The sequence below is a fragment of the Trichosurus vulpecula genome, chromosome 8 (assembly GCF_011100635.1).
Source record: "Trichosurus vulpecula isolate mTriVul1 chromosome 8, mTriVul1.pri, whole genome shotgun sequence".
NCBI lineage: Eukaryota > Metazoa > Chordata > Mammalia > Diprotodontia > Phalangeridae > Trichosurus > Trichosurus vulpecula.
Genome location: NC_050580.1, coordinates 167,464,307 through 167,472,186, shown reverse-complemented (window position 1 = coordinate 167,472,186; position 7,880 = coordinate 167,464,307).

The following is a 7,880-nucleotide window of genomic DNA, read 5'->3' as shown; positions in this document are numbered from 1 at the left end:
AGTAATTGTATCCTTTTAAATCTCATATTGCATGTAAACTTATTTTTATTGAATTTTATTAGTTTATTATTAGTTGTTTTTTAAAATTGCATTCCATTCCTAAGCCTGAATTACTAGGTTGGTCCAGAACACTGGAGGGCTGTGCCGCTGGATGGTACAAATTGGATCTGACAGTCTCTGACGTCTCCTCCAACTCTATAATTTTTTGATAGAACAGTGTCATAAAGCTGCCAAAGGCATTTTTAAAAAATCTGGAACTGTAATTTCATTGGTGTAGGGAACTCCCAGTAAAGAAACTCATTCTACCAATAGAGATAGGTAACTTTTGAAACCTATAGTCTTTGAGAGTTGGCACTAACAGGTTAAGTGCTTTGCCCAGAGTCTCACAGTCAATGTGAATCACAGGCAGGATTTGAACCCTGGTCTTCCTGCTTGCCTTTCTTTTGCTATCATAAAAGCACTGCTATAAATATCTTGATATAATGGGACTTTTCATCCTTCCAAGACCATCTGTGATCTCCTTAGAGTACCCAACCAGAATAGATACAGGTTCCCTCTTTCCAATTACATTTGGGGATTGGCTCCCTTCTAACCACCATGTATCATTCCTGTTAACCACCTTCATTTTTTTTGGTGCACTTTTGGAAGCAGCACTTGCATAGTTTTAGGACCCTGTGTTCCATGAGCTACTCTCCCATCTGAGTCTAAAGGACCTTATTTCATGCTTGGCTTCACTTTCAAAGCTTCCAGAAATTTGTTCTTTGCTTCCTTTTGACTGAGCATTCATAGATTGTGGGGTACCTCAAGGCTGCCAGAAAAGTTCATACTAAAGAGGCAGCATGGTATAAAGAATGAATAGGAAAAAAATTAATAAGTACATGTTATGTGCCAGACACCATGTTGGCCCTACTATTTACTTACTCGGTGACCTTGGGCAAGTCACAATCTCTCTGAGCCTCAGTTTCCTCACCTGTAAAATGAAATGGCACAAAATGATTTCTAAGGTCCCTTCCAACTCAAAGACTTGTGCTTCTGGGATGTCATTATTAATGAGAAATTGTTGTAGGCTCTCGAGAAGAGTGGTAATATGCTGAATTATACTTGAGGAAGATTAATCTGGCATGAGTACATAGGATGGCTTGGAGTGGAGGAAGACCAGGTAGGAAACTTACTTTATACAGGTATGAGGTGATAAAGGTCTAGTTTAGGATAGTTGTAACGAGAATGAAGAAGAGACGATGCATCATTAGGACTTGGTGGCAAGGTGAAGAAAATGGATAAATAATAATAGCTAACACCAATGTAGCATTTTTTGCAAACTGCTTTGCATATGTAATCTCATTTTATCTTCAAACTCTTGGCGGTACATAGTATGTTACCCCATTTTGCAGATGGACAAACAGGCTAAGAGTGAGTGATTAAGTGATTTGCTCATTTTCATTTGCTAATAAGTATCTGAGGTAGGATTTGAACTCAGTTCTTTTGGACTCTCAGTTTAATACTCTATTCACTACTTCAAGGCACCTCTCTGAATGAAAACATTAAAGACAATTCCCAGGTTTCCTTTCTGAGTAGGAACAAGGCAGGATAGGTTAGGAGGAATCCAGACCATGAGCCTGGCTAGGCAAGAGAGGTCTGGTAGGCAACAATAGACATTGTAGAGAAGCAGTCAGTGTTGGAAGTATCTGGTACTTAGTTTATGTCTAGCAGGCAATAGGGCATCAGCTAAGGCACAAAGAGTCAACATCCTTGAAGATCTGTCATCCATGTAGTTGGGCAACAGACTTTTTTTAGGCAAGGAGAATTCAGTAGGATGTAAACTTCTTGAAAGCAGGGACAGTTTCATTTTTGTCTTTGCGTTTCATAGTTCCTGGCACCTCATTTTGTTTGTTGAATGAATGAAGGTCAGCGGTAAGAGGTCAGAAACTGAGAAAAGTGAGTTGACAGGAAAGGCCTCTCAAAGGGTATTTGAGCCCAGGGGCCTCATGTACTTTCCAAAAAAGTGGGAAACTGGTTTCATGAGTGTGGTCAGGTGGAGGTGGGTGAAAACACTTGGCTAAGGGAAAAGGCAGAGAGCACAGCAGTTCTTGATGCTGGGTGACAGAGCAAATGGACATCATCCGAGGAGATAGATAAAGGGCTCACACACTACCTGGGAAACACACAGCGAAGTTGGGAGGGGAAGGTGAAGAGTTCAGTTTGGGATGTGTTGAGTATGAAGGGATAGCAGTATATGGGTGGAAATGCTCAGGAATATTATGTAATGAGAAATGATGAAGCTGGAGAATTCCGAGAAACATGGGAAGGCTTGTATGAATCAATATATCATGAAGAAAGCAGAACCAGAAGAAAGATATCCACAACGACTATAGTAGTATAAATGAAGAGAACGCTGAAAAGGAGGCTGGAGTCTGAGTAGGTATTAAAAGGTATCTGGAGAACAAAGAATAAGACAGTTCTCTTAGCAGAGGTTGGGGTCTACAGGGCAAGAATATTCTGTCAGACAGGGTCATTGTATCACTTATTTTTGTTGAAATGTTTTTCTTTGTTACAAGGGAATGTTTGTCATTGTATCAGTTATTTTTGTTGAAGGGAATGTTCAATTCTGGGATAGGAGCAGGGGTTAACTAGAACTGACAATGAAATTTATATAGAGATATATATAGATAGATATGGATATATTTACATTTATATATTATATATTTAAATTTTTACTTTTATTTTCAGTTCCAAATTCTTTCCTTTCTTCCACTTCTTCCTGCCCTCCCCATTGAAAAGGCAAGAAATAGAAAGTTTATTATTAACATAAAAGAAATGCCCAGTAGATTACTGGAGATGGGTCTGGAACTTAGATGAGAAAAAAGTGTTCTGGTCCAGGCCTAGCTTGGGTCAGTTCAGAGATTCAATTCAGGGGACAGATACAATGAAATACCATAAAATGCAGTTAAAACAACTTGATTTACAGTAAGATTTTAAAAAGATACAATTGCTGGTTAAATTAAGATAAAATGCCTAAGTCTCCTGGTCTCATACTCCAGGAACTCATTCTATATAGGCTGGATTTTATATAACCAAATTGCTAGGAAGGTGTCCTTAAAGTAAAAACCACCCAGCGTCTATAACATAAAGACTTCTACCACAATAGACCTTACTGAAGATACTGATTGAGAACACCTTGATAATGGCAGAGCCATGGAACCCTTAAAAAGTCTAAATGGAATAGTGGTTAGTTGTGGTAGATTTTAATGAGTATAAACAGACTTGGAGATTATACTGTCAGACTGTCTTGTCTTACCAGAGCTACATGGAAGACTTAAACCTGCAGAGAGTATCTACCTCTCTGACTAAGGAAGAACAGTGCATGTGAACTTTCTGAAGTGTGATTAAAACAACAGTCCAGGGTTGGGGCTAAAATACTTTCCATATGAATGTGGCCATAAATGTATAAAGGTCCTCATGGGGAAACTAGGATTTGATGTGTAAAATCTTGATTTGGGAGGCAAAGCTGTTCAGTGGAAAGTTTAGGGAACTTGGAGTCTCAGGACTGGAGTTCCAGTTCCAATTATGCCCATGGACTGAACACTGGGCTTGGGGTCAGGAAGACCTTACTTCAAATTTGGCCTCAGACACGTATTAACTGTGTGACCCTGGACAAGTCACTTTACTGCTTTTTGCCTCAGTTTCCTCACCTGCAAAATGGGGATAATAATAGAACCTACCTCCTAGGGTTGTTGACCAAATGAGTTATCTCATCGGATCAACAACCCTCAGAATAGTGCCTGGCAAACAGTAAATGCTACACTGTATAAGTGTTAGCTGTGATGATGTGACCTTGGACAAATCACTTAATCTCTCAGGGCCTCAGTTTCCTTATCTGTAAAATGAGGAGGTTGTACTGGAATGACCTCTAAAATCCCAGCTCTAGATTTATGATCCTATGTTCCAACACTTAGCACAAATACGTGCTTAATAAATGCTGATTCCCTTCCACTGCTCTCTGTGTTTGGTCACATACTTAGTCTTTCCTTCTTGGTAGGGTTTACTGGAGCTGGTTCTCTCTTTGACTCTTTTCTTATCTCCTTCACTTATCTTCTAGAACCCACCTTCATGTCACTGTGACTTGAATAGAGGGGGTCCAATTCATGGATAGGTGGGGAAAGGAGGGAAATACACCAGTTAGATAAATAGATACAAAGTCAATTGAGGGAAGAGAGTATACCCACAGCTGGGGTTAAGAGATCAGGGAAGATTTAAGTAGGAAGTGGCACCTTGGCTGAGCTTCCAAAGAAGCCAGGCATTCTGAGATGCCAAGGTGAGAGAGGAGCCATGAGGGACAGCTAATGCAAAGGCAAGAAGAAGGGAGAAAAATTGATTAGTCTGGAGAACAGCCATTAGGGTAATATGACTAGAATGTAGAGTACTTAAAGGGAGTGGGGTATAATGTGAAATAAGTCTAGAAAATGGGTAGGTGGGAGCCAGATTATAGGGGTTTTATATCTGTTAAGTTTGAATACAAAGTACAGGAAACTAAGAAAGAGAACAGTTCTCCTGCAGGAGACTGTACCTCCAAGATGGCATATTAGTCAACATAAAACACTTACTATGCACCGGCTGCTTTGCAGGGTACTAATAGGATACAAAAGGATACTAAAGAGATGAAAAGTATGATCCTTGCTCTTGAGGACTATATATTCTAGTTTGGAAGATGAAGATACACATGAAACAACCAAAGAATGCTTTTATAAAACACATGCAAATAAATATTATCTAGCTGAGAACATTCGTATTCAGGGGAGACAATACAGGGGTCATCAGCCAAGTAGAGTGAAGAAGGGCTTCTGGGAGGGGATGGTTTCAAGCTGTCAGTGCATTTTTGGCATCAGGATTGGCACATGCTAATGACAAGGAGAAAGGCAGAGGCCTGGTACAGAGTAGGCACCCAAATATTTGACTATATCAATTGTAAAAGAAGGTTCTTTTCTCACTTGAGGAGTAGGGATAGAGGCAAGAAGAACAAACAGAGCCCTTTGACTGGAGCAAGGACAGGATAAGAAGACATAATTAATGAGATAGTAGAGGGGTTTGGAGAAGTTAGTAGATGGAAGGCAGGATTTAGAGTTTATACATGGGGATCAGCAAAAGATTAATGAAAGGGAATTGAGGAGACTCCTGGAAGCTAAGATGTTGGAGTAAACAGTAAATCGCCATAACTCTCCCATATTCACATCCAAACAACCATGAAATAGTGCCCCAAAACAAATTCTGGAACAGTAGAACCAGAAAAAACAGGGTGAAACAATCTTTGAGTCCAAGAAACTTAGAAAATATGTAGGAAAGGTCTGTCTCACTTGAGTAAAGGGGGAGCGATAGGGCAGGACGAATCCCAGCAAGCCAGCAGCAAGTACCCCCTCAGCAAACCAGCCATAGATCCTGAGCCCCGGTGCAGTGGAGCAGGCAAACACCAACATCGAGATTAATGAAAAGATTGATGATGAGAATTCAGGTTGCAAGTGAGAGGAGACAGCATGAATTTTCAGTGATTGTCAGAGTAATTCTGTAATTTTCTCCAGCAATCCACTTTGTTCCAGGAGCAGGAATAAAGGAAACCCAGCTGAGTGTTTTGAATGTGAATATGGTTTCTTGAGCAGGTAAATAATATCACTCTAACATTATACAGAGGTTCCCAAAATGGGCAATACTGCCCCCTGGGGGGAAACGATCCAGGAGGAAGAGGTAGGAGCTTCAGGTGCAATTGGGGGCCGTTGAATAAAAATAAGGGGATGGTGGAAATATAAGGAAAGAAGAGAAGAAAAAAAAGGAAGAAAAAAGAAGACAAAATTTTGAAAAACCATTTGTACATGTTTCATTTGTTGTGTAACAGAGTTAAAGTTGTAGTGACTGCATTATTTTCCAAATAAACACACAAAATGCAAGTTATAAGTGATCAGTGGCCAAGTCTGCCTACAGGTCTTAACAAGCAAATGTTGGCAGGTGAGCATGTGGCACATTGTCGGGAAGCCCATGCATCATCAGGAATGTGTGTGTAATGACTTGTTTACAATACAATACTATGTGGTTATATGACACAATATTGCATCATTGAAATTTTGATGCAGGAAAACCCCCACAATTTTACAATAAATTATTAAATTTCAGATGCATCATTTTAAAAACATTTTCATATTTTTTGAAACGATGCAAATTTAAAAAAAAAAGTTAAAGAATTAAAAAAAGTAGATTTCAAGAAGGTGTTGAATAATTTCTTTTTTGAAAAGGGGGTGGTAGGCCAAATAAGTTTGGGAACCTGCTTTAAGAGGATCATTGTAACACTTATTGGAGGGAAATTCAACTGCCAGTAGAAAATCATCTAGGATGGCAGAGTATTTCAAAAGCGAAGGGGTGAAAGAGTGTCTGAATGCCATAAGAATTGGAGGAACGAAGTGCATTGTAGAATCATTATGGAGAAAGAGTCAATAGGATTTGCTCAGAGATGGAATATGGGGGATGAAGGAGAAAGAAAAGTAAAAGAAGAAAGACTCTAAAATTTGGGAGCTTAGAAAGCTCAAGCCCTCTAGCGATCAATGTTGTAGACTCCTTGACTTGGTTTAGTTTGTTTATCCTTAAAACGAGGGGGCTAGATATTACCTGACAGAGAGGCTATGGACTTGGGATCAGAATCAGACGTTGCTAATGTGGGAATTTGTTTTGACTATTAATATTTGTTACAAAAGTTTTCATTTTTGTTTTCTTTTTCTTTTTCAATGGAAGAGAGGCTAGGTGAGGTGTAGAGAAAATAGATTTTTATTGATTATATTTTTTAAATTAAAATTTTTTAAAATGAGAGGATTAGATGAAATGATTTCTAAGAATTAAGTCTGATTATGTGATTCTATTTTGGTTAAATATAGTAAAACAAGTCCACAAATTAAAATTTTAAAAATCATATTTTGCTTATAATCAAAAATTCATCATTATCTTATGATGAGAGAATTTTTGATTATCAGAAAATTCGCAATACTGAATTTCAATACTAAAGGCTTCTATCAATATTTTTACATAGTATGGTCTAATGGAAAGTATATTAGCCTTGAAGTCAGAAGACCTGAATTTGACTACTTCAAAGTCATATGACAAGTTAGTCCACTTCTCTGACCCTCAATTTCTCATCTGTAAAATAGGCATAATAATGTTTATAATGCCTCCCTCACAGGGTTGTTGTAATGAAAGTACTTTGTAAACTGTAGAACACAAGAAAAATGTCAAATATTATCACCGATTAGAAAAAAGATTCTTCAGGGAAAATATAGGGCAAGATTAATAATATATTAAGGAGTTACAGTATGAAACATAGTTGATATGTGTAATATGATTCCATTGGTACCTCAGTTATTGATGAAGTTTCTAAAAACCAGGTATTCTAGGCCACAGAGAGAGATCTAGCAAATCTAGAAAAAAGGCAAGTGAGGGAGAAAAATCACCTACAAGAGTATTTTAGAGAATATATAACAAAAGTACATTTAAAACCCACCTACATTTTCTACCTTATTTTATTGAGTGTCCTTAGATCAATACTTGAACAATAAGAGCAAAAATACACTAAATTCCTTTCTTCCCCTTTCAATGAGATTGCTAACTATCCTAATTTGATATGAAAAGATGCTTACCTTTTTACTGCACCAAGAAGATCAGTGGAAAGAGAAGAGAGTCCTGTAATAGAGAAGGTAGGAGAGGGACTTGGACACTTCTAATCTACTTAGGAAGGCATTACAGCTCAGCCTCTAGCTTCCTTGCATCCCATCTGTCACTGTAATAAGTGTTTGGGTGCTTTTAGCCTCATAGAAGTTCCAAATATCCCCATAGTGTTTGTGACAGGTTGGTTC